Below are 20,247 nucleotides of genomic sequence, written 5' to 3'. Positions count from 1 at the left end.
GTGAATATGCACACCTTTACTTTGATGTGTGAAGACAAAACAGCTGTCTGGACCCTCCACTACTCAACTGGATATTATTTTTTATAGTAAAAACACTATAGGATAACTCTAGATTAAACTGGCTTTGAACACAATATAGAAAAATGTGCTTGAAATGGTGAAACCACCTTCTTGTGGTAAAATTAGTTCTATCTGCGTCACAAATGGCACCTTACTGCTCAAAAGTAGTGCACTATATAGAGGATAGGGTGCCTCTGGGATGCATTCTCTGTCTTCACAATGGGTTTTGGGGTATTCCCTCTGGATTCTAAAACACTTCTAAAGAACACATCACTTCTTTAGAGTTACAGAACAGCACACATGTATTACTTATAGCTGTTTAAAACGAATCTATCCTTTATTTCTCCACCTTGGAATGGCTTTCTGACAGGCAGTTAAAAGAACACGTGTGAAAGTCTGAGTCCTAAACTTTAGAAGAGATAGATGGGCACAATTAGTAGATACAGTGCCTTTGGAAAGTATTCAGAGCCCTTTATTTTTTCCACATTTTATTAGGCTACAGCCTTTCCTAAAGTTGATTAAATAATGTTTTCCCTAATCAATCTACACACAATACCCCATAATGACAAAGCAAAAACAGAATTTCTGGCATTTTTGCAAATGTGTAATTTTTTAAACTGAAATATCATATCAGCATAAGTATTCAGACCCTTTACTCAGTACTTTGTTGATGCACCTTTGTCATCGATTACAGCCTCGAGTCTTCTTGGGTATGACGCTACAAGCTTGACACAACTGTATTTGCGGAGTTTCTCCCATTCTTCTCTGCAGATCCTCTCAAGCTCTGTCAGGTTGGAAGGGGAGCGTTGCTGCACAGCTATCCAGAGATGTTTGATCGGGTTCAAGTCCGGGCTCTGGCTGGGCCACTCAAGGGCATTCAGAGACTTGTCCCGAAGCCACTCCTGAGTTGTCTTGGCTGTGTGCTTAGGGTCATTGTATAGTTAGAAGGTGAACCTTCACCCCAGTCTGAGGTCCTGAGCAGGTTTTCATCAAGGATCTCTCTGTACTTTGCTCCAATCATATTTGCCTCGATCCTGACTAGTCTCCCAGTCCCTGCCGCTGAAGAACATCCCCACTGCATGATGCTGCCAGCACCATGCACCACCACTGTAGGGATGGTACTAGGTATCCTCCAGACATGACGCTTGACATTCAGGCCAACGAGTTCAATCTTGGTTTCATCCGACCAGAAAATCCTGTTTCACATGGTCTGAGAGTGTTTAGGTGCCTTTTGGCAAACTCCAAGCGGACAGTCATGTGCCTTTTACTGAGGAGTGGCTTCTTTCTGGCCACTCTACCATAAAGGCCTGATTGGTGTAGTGCTGCAGAGATGGTTGTCCTTCTGGAAGGTTCTCCCATCTCCACAGAGGAACTCTAGAGCTTTGTCAGAGTAACTAATCGGGTTCTTGGTCCCCTCCCTGACCAAGGCCCTTCTCCCCCGATTGCTCAGTTTGGCCGGGCAACCAGATCTCGGAGTCTTGGTGGTTCCAAACTTCTTCCATTTAAGAATGACGGAGGCCACCGTGTTCTTGGGGACCTTCAATGCTGCATAAATGTTTTGGTTCCCTTCCCAGATCTGTGCCTCGACACAATCCTGTCTCGGTGCTCTACAGAAAATTCCTTCGACCTCATGACTTGGTTTTTGCTCTGACATGCACTGTCAACTGTGGAACCTTATATAGACAGATGTGTGCCTTTCCAAATCATGTCTAATCAATTGAATTTACCACAGGTGGACTCCAATCAAGTTGTATAAACATCTCAAGGATGATCAATGGAAACAGGATGCACCTGAGCTCAATTTCGAGTCTCATAGGAAAGGTTCAGAATACTTATGTAAAATAAGGTATTTCTGTTCTTTACTTTTAATAAATGTGCAGAAATGTGTAAAAACCAGTTTTTGCTTTGTCATTATGGTATATTGTGTGTAGATTGCTGCCAATTTTTTTTATTTCATCCATTTTCAATTCTGGCTGTAACGTAACAAAATGTGGAAAAAGTCAAGGGGTCTGAATACTTTCCGAAGGCACTGTATGGACCAAAATACATATTGCGATAAATTGCCCGAATTGATGCGATAATGATACATAGAACACTAACATTATAACATTAATGTGCACCAGAGTAAAAAAAAGAAGAAAGATTTATAGTACTACTGTTAGTTTGATGCTTGTAGCCATCAACTTCACATTTCTCTAGTATACAGCTACTTATCGTAATGAATGATATCAGCTAAAAGCCCTACGATAGATGATCGGTATGGTCGGTGTCAATCATTTTGCGATTATCGTCCCAGCTCTAACAATGAGTTATATCTGTCTGTCTGCTTCTCTTCACCTCCCACAGGGGTTACTGTGTGTGTGTTTGCGTGTGTGTGTGTGTGTGTGTGAATGTTTGCATAGCCGCGGGTAGATGTTTTGAGTTGGGGAGCAATCCCATTTTTCGAATAAATCATTGCATGCATCTATAATCACATTTCCGTAGTGGCATACAGTTGAGCATATGCGTTGTTAGGTTTACCACACATGGGGATTTTTTTTAGCAGGGTCTGGATTTCTGGGTGGCCTTTTAGAAACACATTTCATGCAATTCCCTGTTCTTTACATGCTAGCTGACATTAGCAGAATCTTTTTTAATACATTCAAATGAGAGATTAGTCTTCTCTTTTCAGGAGTAGGCATTTGCTTTCCAAATTCTACGTTTTTCTTGCGATTTGTATTTTGGAAATTTGCGAAAGGCAAACTGAGAACCGCAACCAACCATAGAAATATAATCCATAGATAGCAGTTCCCATTCAAGTCAGTACTGTTCACGAGCATGGCCTTATTTCTATTACATCAAATTGGATGACTGTCATGCATATTCCATACACCCAGTTCAATGTAACAGCTATAGGTTTAGGCTACTACAAATTTTCCCCCATCATGATGTTGCTGCAACCGATGAATGAAAGTTTACAACATAGGCTTATGGCCCCTACTGTTCTATATTCTGCTGGTCTTTTTGAGACCTTGTGTTCCTAACTGTCCCTCTGATGTATAGACTAAGAATGAGTAGAATGTACATTAGCTTTGCAGGCAATATGTTTTGTTCCGTACATGATGCTCTGAGCTCATGTGTTCTCAATTCCGATACTCTGTTCTTGTGTTCTTAGATCTTGTGTTCCATACAATCTAATGTTCCATATTATGAAGTTATATATTGTGATTTTTCTTTATATCCCTGTGGTCTGTCCCTATGTGTTTGTTGGCTTCTGGCCTGATGACCACGGCTCTATAGGTTCCCTAATAGAGCCCGACCGATACATTAGTTCACTGACATTATTGGCCGATATTGGCCTTTTACCGCTCCATCGGTAATCAATATTCAATGTATAGGATGAAAAAAGTGAATCTAATGCTTATCTGAACATTTGTGGCCATTCTCATGCTGTGCCATAATTGTCACAATGTATGAAATCCACATTTGAAGCATAGTTATTGGACAATTACTAAAGAAATCACTGTACTAGAGGTCGACCAATTATGATTTTTCAACGCCGATACCGATACCGATTATTGGAGGACCAAAAAAAGCCGATACCGATTAATCGGTAAATTATTATACATATATTTGTAATAATGACAATTACAACAATACTGAAGGAACAATGAACACTCTTATTTTAACTTAATATAATACATCAATAAAATCTATTAGGTCTCAAATAAATAATGAAACATGTTCAATTTGGTTTAAATAATGCAAAAACAAAGTGTTGGAGAAGAAAGTAAAAGTGCAATATGTGCCATGTAAAAAAGCTAACGTTTAAGTTCCTTGCTCAGAACATGAGAACATATGAAAGCTGGTGGTTCCTTTTAACATGAGTCTTCAATATTCCCAGGTAAGAAGTTTTAGGTTGTAGTTATTATAGGACTATTTCTCTCTATACCATTTGTATTTCATATACCTTTGACTATTGGATGTTCTAATAGGTACTTTGGTATTGCCAGCCTAATCTCGGGAGTTGATAGGCTTGAAGTCATAAACAGCGCAATGCTTTTACGCATTGTGAAGAGCTGCTGGCAAATGCAGTAAAGTGCTGTTTGAATGAATGCTTACGAGCCTGCTGCTGCCTACCACCGCTCAGTCAGACTGCTCTATCAAATCATAGACTTAATTATAATATAATAACACACAAAAATACGAGCCTTAGGTCATTAATATGGTCAAATCCGGAAACAATCATTTCGAAAACAAGACGTTTATTCTTTCAGTGAAATACGGAACCGTTCCGTATTTTATCTAACGGGTGGCATCCATAAGTCTAAATATTGCTGTTACATTGCACAACCTTCAATGTTATGTCATAATTACGTAAAATTCTGGCAAATTAGTTCGCAACGAGCCAGGCGTCCCAAACTGTTGCATATACCCTGACACTGCATGCAATGAACGCAAGAGAAGTGACACAATTTCCCTAGTTTAATATTGCCTGCTAACATTAATTTCGTTTAACTAAATTTGCAGGTTTAAAAAAATATACTTCTTTGTATTGATTTTAAGAAAGGCATTGATGTTTATGGTTAGGTACATTCGTGCAACGATTGTGCTTTTTTCACAAATGCGCTTTTGTTAAATCATCCCCCGTTTGCCGAAGTTGGCTGTCTTTGTTAGGAAGAAATAGTCTTCACATAGTTGGCAACGAGCCAGGCGGCCCAAACTGCTGCATATACCCTGACTCTGTTGCACAGAACGCAAGATAAGTGACACAATTTCCCTAGTTAAAAGAAATTCATGTTAGCACATGTTAGCAGGCAATATTAACTAAATATGCAGGTTTAAAAATATATACTTGTGTATTGATTTTAAGAAAAGCGTTGATGTTTATGGTTAGGTGCACATTGGTGCAACGACAGTGCTTTTTTCGCGAATGCGCTTGTTAAATCACCCGTTTGGCAAAGTAGCCTGTGATTCAATGATAAATTAACAGGCACCGCATCGATTATATGCAACGCAGGACAAGCTAGATAAACTAGTAATATCATCAACCATGTGTAGTTAACTAGTGATTATGTTAAGATTGGTTGTTTTTTATAAGATACGTTTAATGCTAGCTAGCACCTTACCTGGCTCCTTGCTGCACTTGCCTAGCAGGTAGTCAGCCTGCCACGCAGTCTCCTTGTGGAGTGCAATGTAATCGGCCATGATCGGTGTCCAAAAATGCTGATTACCGATTGTTGTGAAAACTTGAAATCGGCCCTAATTAATCGGCCTTTCCGATTAATTGGTCGACCTCTACACTGTACCTAACATCTTTACTAAATTTTGGACATACGAGTTACCACACCCGGTCTCAGGGATGGCTAACTCTGGAAATTTTGAGTTAGGTTAATCAGCTTTTAGTTCTTGCACGTTATTTGTGGAACAGCCTTCAAAATGTTGTTAAATGTGACGTTCTGGTGCCTCCAGGGCCATTCAGACAGCTGATTCAGGACCTTATTACTGATGAATGAGTTTGTTTTTTATCACAGTGTTTTTCTTCCTGCTTGCACTTTGTATTTATATTCTGATTTGTGTATTTTCTGTAACTTCTGTAATTTAGGGCTCATCTGTAAAAGAGACCTTGGTTTTAGTATGACTCCCCGATTAAATAAAGGTTAAATAAAAATTAAATCAAATTGCACTTTTCAATGGCAATTTATGAGAATTCAGTGTGGAAAATTACACTTTTTAATTTCCCTGCTGTTTAACAGTAAATCGGCAGTAAGTTTTGTCCCCCCGAAAATCGGAATCGGTATCGGACCAAAAAAATCTAAATATTGGTCGAGCTTTAACTACTAACCTACATATACTGGTCTCCCGACTCCATGTCCATTGGGACTAATCTGACTCTAGGGACTCTCCGTAGGGACACTTGTTCTGTGTGCCTGGCAAGTCTCCTTAGGGACGGACCCTTGTTATGTACCCTTATTTTAGCTACAGTGACACAGTAGTTAAGTGATTATGAATTGGTATAATTAGCCTAGTCATCAACAGTAGTTCAGTTCTGCCTATATGGACCAGTCTGCCCAAGCATTACACTCTCTGTCTGTCTGTCTGTCTGTCTGTATTGGTGCAGTAGGAGGAACTCTTAATTCTAGGCTTCAGCCTGTGCCTTGTGTTTGGAGCTGAATGCGGGATGCACATCTGAGTGTACTGACCCAGTAAAGAGTCTCAGATGGGGCATGATCACTGAGTAGGGAGGGAAGGAGGAATGGAAGAAGGGAGGGTATGAGAGTGTCTGCCAGTCTTATCTGTGTGTGTGTATGTGTGTGTGTGTGTGTGTGTGTGTGTGTGTGTGGTGTGTGGTGTGTGTGTGTGTGAGTGTTTGATGGGGGAGGGAGGTTGTCTTGTCTCAGCTTCTGTTTGCAGATGCTCACCAGAACAGAGGCTTACTTCCTGATTCATGTGTTCAGGGTAAATCAGCCCACAAGGAAGAACACATTAGTACACAGACAACGCTCTTTATACGTCTACAAGGCGGGGAACCATCATCACTAGATCATCTATTAGGACACTTCCTCTTCAGGCTTTCTCAGCCTACCAGTTATAGACTCAAAAACCTGACCCTAGGCAGTAGTGAGTAGGGTCGGGTTTTCAATGACGGACTCTATTGGCAACTTCGATAAAGAAAAAAAATCTGGGGAGGCTCTTCTTCAGACAGACAACTCCCCAACAAATCATGAGGCAGACACATACCAGAACGTTGCGATTCGAAACCAAAGTTTGCAGGCAAAACCTTTGCAGTGGTTTTAGTGAAGTTAATGCAAACTAGCCCCTTGCGAAATGCACGAATTTAAAATAACTCCCATGATATCCATCTTTCTAGCTACTATTCTGTATTTTATTGAAGCAGATAAGGTAGTAACATAGACAGTGAAGTAGTTCCTCTATGCCTAAAGAGTCCGTCATTGAAACCAGACCCTAGTCATTGTTGCCTAGGGTCAGATTTTCAAGACTATACCAGCTCAGATCTCTTTTAAAGCTAATCCTTTCGATCCCAGGCTGTGTCACAACCGGCCGTGACTGGGAATCCCATAGGGCGGCACACAATTGGCCCAGCGTCGTCCTTGTTAGGGGAGGGTTTGGCCGGGGGGGGCTTTACTTGCCTCCTCGCACTCTAGCGACTCCTTGTGGTGGTCTGGGTGCCTGCAGGCTGACTTTGGTCGTCAGTTGAACAGTGTTTCCTCTGATACATTGGTGCGGCTGGCTTCCGGGTTAAGCGGGCGGGTGTTAAGGAGCACGGGTCATGTATCGGAGGACACATGACTTGACCTTTGCATCTCCCGAGCCCGTTGGGAAGTTGCAACAATGAGACAAGGTCATCATTGAAATTCGGAGAAAAAGGGGGTAAAATACAGCAAAAAATATTTTAAAAAGATTCCTGAACACTTCACTTGCACAGCACACACTCCATGCCAGTAAGCATGTCCTATTTGGAGCTGTTTAAAAATAACAACACAGAACTGCATGAAGTATTTTCTGCATGCTATGGTGAACAAATGTTACTCACTATTAGGACGGTTAAACAGAGACTCAGTGAATCAGTAAGGTTTGGGTGACAGGACAGCTGAACCAAAAAGAGCTCTAATATTCATGCCTAGATTGAGAGAGGGAGAGGAAAGAGAGATAAAGGAAGTGACAGGTAGACAGAGAGAGAGGGGGGAGAGGGGAAGGGGATATGGAGAATGACAGATGGAGAGAGATGGTTGTTTACTGTCTGTCATTCTTGCTGAGGGTGTAAATGAATTACGTGTTAGTGTGTGGGCTGTGCAGCTCCAAGTCTAACTGTGGAGTTATGACTGACTCTTAAGTATACCACTTTACCTAACCCTCCCCTCCCCTCATATCCCCTCCCACTCTCGCCACTCTAACACCCACACACTTGCCTGCCATTCTCTCTCTCGTTCCCTTCCTCTGTTCTTTTCAGTTCTTTCACTCTGTCCTGTGACTGTGAGAACTCCAGTACCTCAGAGAGAAGCCTGCTGTCAGAGAACAGTGAGACACTCCTCTCACCTGTCCAGACTAGGAATGACTGTATTTGTAACAAAGTAACAAGGAATTCCTCTTTAGGAATTCCCCATACTAAGAAATAGATTAATCACACCATTAGGATTTTATGTATTTTACTAAGCTAAAGTAAGTTATAAGGTTAATGTCCATATTAATGTAAAAGGTGTGTTTTAGCTGGAACATGTATGCGTGTATGTGTCTGGAAGTTGCTTTGGGGTTTTTGTGCCCTGTCTGGACAATAATCTGGGATAAAAAGACACGTATTAGCGTGATAACGTGTGTGTGTGTGTGTGAGAGAGAGAGAGAGAGAGAGAGAGAGAGAGAGAGAGAGAGAGAGAGAGAGAGAGAGAGAGAGAGAGAGAGAGAGAGAGAGAGAGAGAGAGAGAGAGAGAGAGAGAGAGAGAGAGAGAGAGAGAGAGAGAGAGAGAGAGAGAGAGAGAGAGAGAGAGAGAGAGAGAGAGAGAGAGAGAGAGAGAGAGAGAGAGAGAGAGAGAGAGAGAGAGAGAGAGAGAGAGAGAGAGTTTTTATAAAACCTTTATTTTATACTCAAGTGTTAACATAAATAATGACACACTGCCTTTTCAGAAATGAAACAACAAATGTAATTCCTAAACAAAAATAAATACATAACATATACATTCAACTTATTTCATCAGCAAAAAATAATTTCCCCTCCTCTACAAAACAAAGCGCTCCTTCGTAGGCCCACTTCTCCTCAAACAATAGGAGATCTTTTACAGCTGAGAAGAACTCCAAATCTACTTTTATTCTTGCTTTCACTAATCCTTTAAAAACACATCTTACATCCTGCCCATATCCCGTTTCTATCTTATGTTTCCTACTCAGAAAAATTGACATCTTAGCTTGTCCCAAAATAAAATTTAACATTTGACATTTTCTTTTCTGTTGCTTCCTATATTGAAACCCCAAAATAAAAACAGTGTTATTGAAAAACTCCCCTACAGCTTTAAACAAAGATTCCAGCATTTCCAATAGAGGTTTTATCCTCTCACACTCCATAAAACAGTGAAAAATGGTTTCTCTTATATTACAAAAAGGACATCCATCTCTAACATCTGAGTTAATAACAGATACAAAAGCATTAACTGCAATGATGCCATGTAAAACCCTCCATTGCATATCACCAGTACCCTTTTGTAACGGTGGCTTGTACAGTGCTCTCCATTCTGACTTTACCTTGTCATCAATGCCCAATTTTACCCTCCATGGAGTGTCTTTTCTATTTTTCAATTTATCTTTATTCAACACCTTGACACACCCCCTATACAAGTCCTTCCCATTCACCTCATCCAAACCCACCTCCTCCAACCCTCTCAAATCCAGCAATAACGCCTTTCTTTCTGACTCTGGGATATTTGGTGTAATCCCTAGTCTTGGAAATGAGACGTCTTCATCTTGTACCTTCTTCTTGTGGCTACTAAGCATACCCCACTCTTCCGCTGACAGAGCCTTCCTGCAGCTCCCCAGCATTTGTCCGACAATCCTTTCCGACCTCATCCCCAAATGTTCAGCCACCCGTCTTCCATCCATTAAGGCGGGCCCAGCCATGGCCATTAACTGTTTTAAGGTGATGATTTTGCCCTTCACCAGAATCTTGGAGAAATGTGGAATAGCTGCAGTTGTACAATCCAGTCTTGCCCCATACACCAGAGGTTCCTCCAACAGCCAATGCACTGACTCCGCTGAAGTTCGTCTGGACACCTTCATTATGCTCCACACTCTGAGAAGGCCTCTGTAAAACGGAGGTACTCCCTCCCTAGAAATCTGGCTACTATCAACCAGAAATAAAGCCTTCTTTAAACCTAATCCTCCAACCCTCTGTAATACCAGACCTGCCACCCCTCTCCACACCACATTTTCCGGTCCATAAAGCAACCTTTGAATAAACTGAAACCGGAAAGCAGCAGCCCTACTAGCAAGATGTACAAGACCTTGTTCCCCCTCCTCTTTTGACAAATACAAAACACTTTGTGGAACCCAGTGATATTTATCCCAAAAGAAATCCACAATAATTGCCTGTATCTTAGCCAGAAGGCCAGATGGTGGTTCTAAAACTGACAACCGATGCCACAGTGCAGAGGCAATCACATTGTTAACTATAATAGTGCGCCCCCTATATGACATACGAGATAGTAACCAACGCCATCTCCTCATCCTCCCTTCCACCATTTCAACCACCCCACTCCAATTTTTTTCCATAGTCCCCTCATCTCCTAGGTACACTCCAAGATACTTAAAACCTCCCTTACACCATTCTAGCCCCCCTGGCAAAGCCATGATCCCTCCAGACCATTCTCCAATCTGTAAAGCACAACTCTTTTCACAATTTACCTTTGCAGAGGATATTCCCCTAAAACGATCAACCATTAGACTCAAACTATCCACCTCCGCTTGATTTTTCACTAACACAACTACATCATCAGCATAGGCTGAGAGACGAATAGGAGGAATATCCTCTGAAAGGTACACCCCTGCAATGCGACTTCTAATGCTATTTAGTAGTGGCTCTATAGCAATGGCATATAACATTCCTGACAAAGAACATCCCTGCCTAATACCTCTACACACTCCCTTTCACACGTACCATCACACGGGTGTGATCGTTCTACAGTCGTCCCTGAAGCGTACGATCACACCCGTGTGATTAGAACACTCATTTAGAACGCTCGTTTAGAACGGCCAGTTTCGAATGACGCAACAATCAGCGTTTGAGCTGGCCACACTTTTTTCAGAAACTATTTACACAAACACAGTCCTTACAAAGTTATGTCCAGAATGTGAGCAGTTTATTTTTGGATTCAATGTTCAGATATTCACAGAAGAATATATAGCATAACACAATCATCCTAACCGGAAAAATGTAGGCTACATTTGTCCTAGCGCTGAGGAAAGATTGACCCAACACAAGCAGTCATATTTTCTAACTCTCGGCTGACAAACTACAATATGAATTAGCTAATAGCAATTATTATGTATAATTAATCACATCACGGGTGAGCACACCATTGATCGAAATAATTAGATAAAGCACTTTTTAGAAATCGAAAGTAATCCGACGGTTAGTTTCAGCGCGCAGCCATGCATTTTTTTTCCTCACAGAAACCGAAGATAATAAGAGAAGACGAGATGAGTTTGGTCTGTTTATAGTATGCATGTTGAAGGGGTGTGTCGTCTACCGTCGTTCACATCCCACCATTCATTTCCGGAAGTCCTCAAAAAACGAGTGAACTCTTACTCACCTCATTTTGTTATAACATCTTTGGTCAAACAGACGATTACGTGAACCCAGAATGCATTGAACGTCAACAAACATGACTACACAGCTGGAATTAGCTTAGCTCATCATAATCAGTACAACCTTCAAAAAAGTATTTTACACACATAATATGTGCCCATTACAATCTGTGCAAGAATCGGAATGCATGATTTGTCACCTAGATTTGAAAACATGTGAATAAAACCGTAAATACACAAATAATTGCCACACAAAACATTTTCTGATAGTGATTTATTGATACAAGTGGCGCGTGCCGGCAGTCAACCACGTACCCTCTCTAAACCATTCAGTGTTGTTGTTTATGTATGTAGCTAGTGAGCTGAAGCATTAGCAATGTCTTTCAAAAGGAGACAACAAACAACTGTGGAAATTCTGGAGATTTTTTAAAATTCTGACAATGAGTCTGAGTATGAAAGTCAGGAATCAGATTCTGACAGTGACAGTGAGGAGCTGCCCCCCAACCTTGTAGCCATTGAGAACCCTGAATCTGAATTTCCCTTGTCCACTGACAAAGTCCCAGTTCCCTTTGAAGATGCTGGTGGTGATGGAGGCATACCAACAGTGGATGAAGTACAGGAGTTCTGTGGTAGCTGGAAGGCCACCAGTCATTTCACCCCTCCTGGCCCTGCTGTTTCACCCCTCCTGGCCCTGGTGTTTGCTTTGATGAGTCCCAGTCTGGAGTGCAACGCCCCTTGCCATTTCCAACTGAGGCAGAGTGCTTCAAGTTGTTTCTGACAGAGGAGCTGGTGGGAGACATAGTAGAGACCAATCGCTATGCCTTGGAGCTACAGGATAAGAGAGAGCCAGGAGTGGGGGACAACCACAATTAGTGAAATGTATACATTCCTGGTGACAGTAAAGACTGCTTTCTAGTTCTGCTGCTATGACTGCATTTCATCAACGCTACTACCATCCTAAATGACCCGTTATACAAAATAAGAAATGTTAACAGCTGGCAGTAAAGTGGCATGACAAACGAGACGTCCATGTCCTCTCCACTGTCCATACAGCAACCATGTCGGCCACAGGGAAGGTGGACCACCTGACTGGAGAGAGAAACAAACCAGACAGAGAAACATGAAACCAGACTGCGTGCTTGACTATTACCTCAAAATGGGGGCAGTGGATGATAAACAGCTTTGTGGAATGCACTCAGAAAACGACCATGTGGTATAAGATATTTTTCAATTTTTCCAGGGTAGCGTCAAAATACAACATGCCAATACTTCTGACGCATTTAGCATTGTTTTACAGAACTAATAGAATAATGTAACTAGCTACATAAGCACGATTGAATATAACACCATAAAAGGTGAGTAACGTTACCTCGCGTGTCCGCGGTTATAAGGAATATATACAAATATATTATGCTCCATTCACACAGTGAGCTATAGTAGAAACGGTATAACACGACACAATAACGTAATTAGGCACTTACTTTGATAGAAACGCAGTCTTGATTTGAAGATGGGTGTCTGGAGTGACGCCTCTAGCACTGAGACGCTGTGCCACTTGGGAGTCATAAGGCCAGGGTAGCTTCAAAATACAACACATGCTAATACTTCCCTGACGCAATTAGCATTGTTTTCCAGAGCTAATAGGAGAATGTAGCTAGCTACCTAAGCATTGAGTATAACACCATAAATGTTATGAAATGAGTAACGTTACATCGCGTGTCCGCGGTTATAAGGAATATACACAAAAACATGATGCTACAGTAGAAACGACATAACACGACATGCAGAAACTATTATAACGTAATAAGGCACTTTGATAGAAACGCACACATTTCCAAAGGTATTATTGGTAACGAAAACAACTTTGATTTCGATGCAGGCGACAGGTGGAATAATATGAACACGTGTATGCAGGACGGCAGATGAGTAAATGTCCTGCACAAACAATTGAGAAGTGTTTGGGGAATTTTGTCCGGGTCAGAAATGTCAAAAAAATTAATTGGTCCGCAAAAGTAAAAATGACTACTTTTATGTGAATGAATGAGGCGGAACACACCTCATTTCAAACTGTTATTAGAAAATAAAAAACTTGTTAGAAATAATTTAAAATTGACAAATAAAAACAGGCTGCGTGCTTTTGTTTGAGGGCAGCGCGGATTAAATGTACTGTTACATAACAAACACATTCTGGAATGGAGAGAACGTTCTAATATCACGTGCATAAAAAAACTCACGCTGGGGCGACCGTTAGAGATATTTGGAACTCACGCATGAAAGGGTTAAAAGGAGCACTCAAACCACCGTTAACTTTCAACACACTTTCAATGTCACCATATATCACCTTTATCATGGCAATAAAACCAGAGCTGAACCCAAACGCCTCAAATGTGTGCCATAAATATTGATGTTCAACTCGGTCAAATGCCTTTTCCTGATCAATTGAAATTAGACCAGCATCCAACCCAATAGCCCTAGAGACGTCCAAAAAAATCACGAATCAGAGAAATGTTATCCCCTATCTGCCTGCCAGGAACACAGTAGGACTGGTCCGTATGATTTGCCCCATCACCTCCCTCAGCCTGTTGGACAAAGCCTTTGACAATATCTTATAATCAGTGCACAATAAAGCCACCGGCCTCCAGTTCTTCACCTCCCTAGGGTCACCCTTTTTGGGCAGTAGGGTGAGGACAGCCCTTCTGCAGCTTATTGGTAGTAACCCTCCGGTTAAACTATCAATAACTACTGCTCGCCAATCCTCTCCCAACATAGCCCAAAAAGACTTAAAAAAGTCAACGGGAAGCCCATCAATGCCTGGTGCCCTTCCATTTTCCATGCCTTTTAATGCAGTGTATAAATCCTGCAAAGACAATGGTTGCTCAAGCTCAACCTGAGCTTCTGCAGCCACCTTTGGGAGCCCATCAAAGAACTGCTGTATCACTGTTTTATCCGCTTTGTACTCACACTTGTAGAGCTCAGCATAGAACTCTACTGCCCTCTTTCTAATTTCACTAGGGCTAGTGAGCTCTTGTCCAACAGCTGATTTGAGACAATGAATAATTTTTCTTTGTCCATTCTTTTTCTCTAAACCAAAGAAAAATTTGGATGAGGCATCCATTTCAGATATTCCCTGAAACTTACTTCTCACCAATGCCCCCTGTGCTCTGATACCCAGCAGGTCTGCCAATGCAGCTTTTCTCCTCTTGAGGGCCTGAGTATGGCCTCGATCTCCTGTGGTCTCAACCAACGTCATGAGTTCCACTATTTCAAACTCTAGGGCTTTCATTGATCTGGTGATATCCTTGGTGACATTCCTCGTGTATTGATTACAGAATTGTTGAATCTGGATTTTCCCTATATCCCACCACTGTTGAAGGGATACAAAACTGGCCTTTTGAGACCTCCACCTCTCCCAGAAAAAACTAAAACATTTCCTGAAGTGATCATCACTCAATAAAGTTATATTAAAATGCCAGTATGCGCTTTTGGGTTTTACATCGTTAATGAACACCACCTCTGTTATTAAACAATGATCAGAAAATCCCACTGGGGTTATCACACTTGATTTACAGACCTGAGATTGATGCTCAAAACAATAAAACCTATCTAACCTGGCCATAGAGATGATGTTCTCTCTCACATGCGCCCAGGTGTACTGCCTTGTTCCTCCATGTTGACTCCGCCAAATATCACACAGTTCATGTGTTACAATTAGGCGTTTTAAAAAAGTCCTTGAGGCTATATGAGGTTCTTGGTGATTTATATCTAAATCGCTGACTGTGCAGTTAAAATCCCCAGCAATAAATAAATAATCTTCTTTGTTACATTTCTCAATGGTATTTGATAATGTCTCTAAAAAACATACCCTCTCAACTGTCACCACTGGGGCATATACATTTATCAGACACATAGTGATGTTTTCATACCTTGCTCTAACTTTTAATAACCTCCCCTCAACTACCTCTTCAACCTCATATGACAAAGGCAAAAACCCTTTTGAGAACAAGATAGCCACACCCCCACTTTTTGAGTTTTTATGACTACACACCACTGCCCCCCCCCCCCACTCCTGTTGCCACATAACTTCATTTTCCAAATTACTATGTGTTTCTTGTAGAAAATTTATGTCACTTCCCTTTCCCCTAATTAACTCATACACTATGGCTCTTTTTTTACCATCTCTTGCCCCATTTACGTTTAAAGAAGAAATCTTAAAACTGCTCATGGATGAAAAAAATATACAGAGGAAGATACAGCCACCACATCTCTTTACAGAGTTAAAACTGCAACTGAACTCTTTCATTTTCTTTAGAATTTACATCACTTATCACTCTCGTGACCACTTTCTTGAGTCTAGCAATTTCAGGGCTTTTCAAACCTCCCCCTGTAATTTTTGACATCAGAAACTTTGCTGATTCAATAAACAATTCACTTTCAGGGAAAAAATCAGTTACATTGTAATCCTGCATATATTTCTTCCCTTTTGTCAACTTCAGAAATTGACGTATCTTCTCAATCCCATACCTCCCTTCCACCCCATTTATCTCGCTATTTTGTTGTGACGCGTCAGATGACTCACTCTCGCTATCCTCCCCAGAAGAAAACTCCACCATCTCTACAACTTGTTCATCTTCAACTGATTTATCAATCTCTACCTTTCTCTTAGAATTAGACCCTTCACCACCCCTTAAATTCTTCCTCTTACTCCTCGGTATTTTGAAAACAGCTGCTTCTTTTTCCGTTATTTCAATCTCCTCTTGACCTCCAATTTCATGTTCCAGCACCACCTCAGCGACGGCAGTCGCAATCTCACCGACTGTTTCCCCTCCCTCTTTGTTCTGATCTACCACAATTGCCCCCGTATCCACAATGCCTTCCTCTCCTACTTTTCCAACCACATCTGCCCACCTTCTCCCTTCCCCTGCACCCTTAGCATGTTCATCCCTTCGCGGTGGTGCGTTAGTTGCACCAGCACTAGAGCTACTACCGGGCTCAGCGCGCTCATTCTCGGGACAACTACGCACCAAATGCCCCTCTCTTCCACAGCCAAAGCATTTCATTGATTCAGTAGAAGCGTAGAAGACATAATCAAATCCATCAATCTTAAAACTGAACGCTAAATTCAGTTCATCTCCGTCCTTTTTTAAGATCATATGCACTTGTCTCCTATGAGACACGACATGTTTCAGCAACGGAGATTTGCATCCAAAAAGAACCTTCTTTATTGTAGATACGATTTGACCATGGCGAGATAACTCTCGCTCCAACACTTCATCTCTAACAAATGGTGGCACGTTAGAAAGTATAACTTTCTTCGCCGGATTCATAAGCGGAAATACCGGCGTCTGTGTCTCCCGCAACACAACACCCCTCTCAACTATCTTATTCACCTTTTCAATGGAATCTAAGAATATCACTACAGCGCTATTCATCCTTGAGGCTGATTTGATGCTATCATACCCAATGATAGCACCCACAGCCAAGCTACATTCTTCCACTGAACACCCGGCCGCAGCAGGAATCTTTACTCCATGCCTCCGACTAAGTTTTTCAAACTCCACACTTCCGCGAGTGGCCATTGCAACCAGCCCCACCCGCTGGTTGTGCCCTCGCGAAAAACCAATCTCAACGATCCCACCACCCCTATACGTGCTTAGTGATAGTTAAACAAGATACCCTTAAACCAACTAAACTAATCAATATATATATATATACATACCAAAACTCAATAGAGTGAAAAGAAATTCCATTCGCTCTCACAATCACTCCTGCTTGACGACTCACTCCCAGCATGCACTCCGACGAGAGAGAGAGAGAGACAGAGAGGGAGACAGAGACAGAGACAGAGACAGAGAGAGAGAGAGAGAGAGAGAGAGAGAGAGAGAGAGAGAGAGAGAGAGAGAGAGAGAGAGAGAGAGAGAGAGAGAGAGAGAGACAGAGAGAGAGACAGAGAGAGAGACAGAGACCTGATCACTGTGACTGACCCAAAATTAAGGAAATATTTAACTGTACAGTCTTAGTGAGCATAGCCTTGCTATTGAGAAATGTCGCCGTAGGCAGAACTGGCTCTCAAGAGAAGACAAGCTATGTGCACACTGCCCACAAAATTAGGTGGAAACTGAGCTGCACTTCTTAACCTCCTGCCAAATGTATGACCATTTTAGAGACACTTATTTCCCTCAGATTACACATACCCACAAAAAATACGAAAGCAAATCCAATTTTGATAAACTCCCATATGTACTGGGTGAAATACCACAGTGTGCCATCACAGCAGCAAGATTTGTGACCTGTTGCCACAAGAAAAGGGCAGCCAGTGAAGAACAAACACCATTGTAAATACAACCTATATGTTTATTAATTTCCCCTTTTGTACTTGAACTATTTTGCACATTGTTACAACACTGTATATAGACATAATATGAAATTTGATATGTCTCTATTATTTTGGAACTTGTGTGAGTGTAATATTTACTGTTCATAGTTTTTGTTATTGTTTAATTCACTTTTGTTTATCCATTTCACTTGCTTTGGCAATGTAAACATATGTTTCCCATGCCAATAAAGGCCCTTGAATTGAATTGAATTGAATTGAGAGAGAGAGAGAGGGTCATAAAAAGTGTCAGGGTGAGTTAGAGCGGGATTAGGAGACACTGCTTTACTTGGCACTCACTTCCGTATAGCTTCTTCTCTCAATTTCTCTGCCTTCCTCTGTTCATCCCCTTGATAGGTTCAAATGTAAATATTGACCATCACCATTTCAGGGAAGTGTTTCTCTTTCTTTCACACTCCCTCATCTCTAAATCTGTCTTTCACAGGGCTCTTTTCACAATCTGTCTCTCTCCAATCAGAGCCAAGGATGGAATATATCCATCTCATTTCTATACTAGATACCCATATATCTGTAATTCAAAAATCTATCCACATGTCAGTCCACTGCAATTAATTGATTCAGTATGCATCAGGTCTGATAAGTGTTTGTATAACACATTTCCTGTAGTATTTGATATTGACATTTGTGATACTTTGATATTCTAGAAAATACTGTAGGCGTGACTTTTGCTCATTATATATTAATAGACATTTCTAAAATGTTTTTGGGACGCTATCTCTAGTATAATGTAATTCAATGGGCTATTGTCATCATCACCCTAACAATGCCTAATGAATGAGGTCACATCAGAAGTGATCACTACTGATCGATCAGGACCTGACTGGCCATGACTGACCTTTCACCTCTCTAATGGCACCAATACCTGGACATTAGGACCTGGCCGTATCAATGATGGCTGTTGATGATGGGCTGTAAGAGTAAGAGTAGGCAACAACACGTCTGCCACGCTGCTCCTTAACACTGGGGCCCCTCAGGGGTGTGTACTTAGTCCCCTCCTGTATTCCCTGTTCACCCACGATTGCGTGACCAAACATGACTCCAACACCATCATTAAGTTTGCTGACGACACAACAGTGGTAGGGCTGATCACCAAAAAACGATGAGATGGCCAATAGGGAGGTCAGAGAACTGGCAGTGTGGTGCCAGGACAACAACCTCTCCCTCAATGTGAGCAAGACAAAGGAACTGTTCGTAGATTACAGGAAAAGGTGGGCCGAACAGGCCCTCATTAACATCGACAGGGCTGTAGTGGAGCGGGTCGAGAGTTTCAAGTTCCTTGGTGTCCACATCACCAACGAACTATCATGGTCCAAACATACCAAGTTATTTGTGAAGAGGGCACGACAAAACATTTTCCCTCTCAGGAGACTGAAAAGATTTGGCATGGGTCCCCAGATCCTCAAAAGGTTCTACAGCTGCACCATCGAGAGCATCCTGACCGGTTGCATCACAGCCTGGTATGGCAACTGCTCGGCATCTGACCGTAAGGCGCTACAGAGGGTAGTGCGAAGGGCCCAGTACATCACTGGGGCAAAACTTCCTGCCATCCAGGACCTATACAATAGGCGGTGTCAGAGGAAAGCCCATAAAATTGTCAGAGACTCCAGTCACCCAAGTTATAGACTGTTTTCTCTGCTACCGCACGGCAAGCGGTACCGGAGCGCCAAGTCTAGGACCAAAAGGCTCCTCAACAGCTTCTACCCCCAAGCCATAAGACTGCTGAACAATTAATAAAATCGCCACCGGACAATTTACATTGACCCCTCCCCCCCTCCCTTTTGTACACTGCTGCTACTCACTGTTTATTATCTATACATAGTCACTTCACCCCCACCTACATGTACAAATTACCTCAACTAACCTGTACCCCCGGACACTGACTCGGTACCCGTGCACTCTGTATATAGCCTCGTTATTGTTATTCTTATTATGTTACTCTTTATTATCACTTTTTATTTTAGTCTACTTGGTAAATAAACTCTTCTTGAACTGCACTGTTGGTTAAGGGCTTGTAAGTAAGCATTTCACGGTAAAGTCTACACTTTTTGTATTCGGCGCATGTGACAAATAAAGTTTGATTTGATTCGATCCGAGAACAATGGACCTTAACGTCCCCAAAGAGGAATGTTTCATGATTTACGATAGATTGAAAAGTTCACTTTAGACATAGAGTGCAGCGGTGGTAATTCACTGTTTGAATAGTCATTTTGTAACTAAAGGATGTATCTGAAGGCCAGTTAAATGAATATGGAAGAAGGAGCAGTTGTTACCCTGAGGAAAGCGAATAGGCCTACTTACCCATTGTGAGGTAGGCCGTTGATAAAATAGGGTAAGCGCAAAACTTACTTACGATATTTACAAATTTCCTGGCCACAACAGGAAATTAAGAGTTTTACCCAGGGCCATACACAGACCGTTGGTGCCCCCCCGTACTTTACCGGTTGTCAGTGCTGTTGGTCATTTTGCAGGTAGGAATGTGAGACAACATACCCACATAATTACATCAA

The 20,247-nt window shown here is 41.7% G+C and overlaps 1 protein-coding gene and 1 long non-coding RNA gene across 2 annotated transcripts in view; one reads left to right on the top strand and one right to left on the bottom strand.

Annotated features, from left to right (window-relative positions):
* Positions 1 to 20,247, top strand: part of LOC139574316 (neuronal acetylcholine receptor subunit alpha-7-like) — an 89,428-nt gene that overhangs the window by 10,375 nt on the left and 58,806 nt on the right. The gene's annotated exons all lie outside the window — the stretch shown is intronic.
* Positions 10,880 to 13,627, bottom strand: LOC139574315 (uncharacterized). The gene is made up of 2 exons (XR_011674751.1): positions 12,831 to 13,627; positions 10,880 to 12,434 (listed from the first exon to the last, which is right to left on the bottom strand). It is a non-coding gene; the product is annotated as an uncharacterized lncRNA (long non-coding RNA).

Source organism: Salvelinus alpinus, chromosome 4 (genome assembly GCF_045679555.1).
Source record: "Salvelinus alpinus chromosome 4, SLU_Salpinus.1, whole genome shotgun sequence".
In the NCBI taxonomy this organism is placed as follows: domain Eukaryota; kingdom Metazoa; phylum Chordata; class Actinopteri; order Salmoniformes; family Salmonidae; genus Salvelinus; species Salvelinus alpinus.
This window is presented reverse-complemented; position numbering and strand designations above follow the sequence as displayed.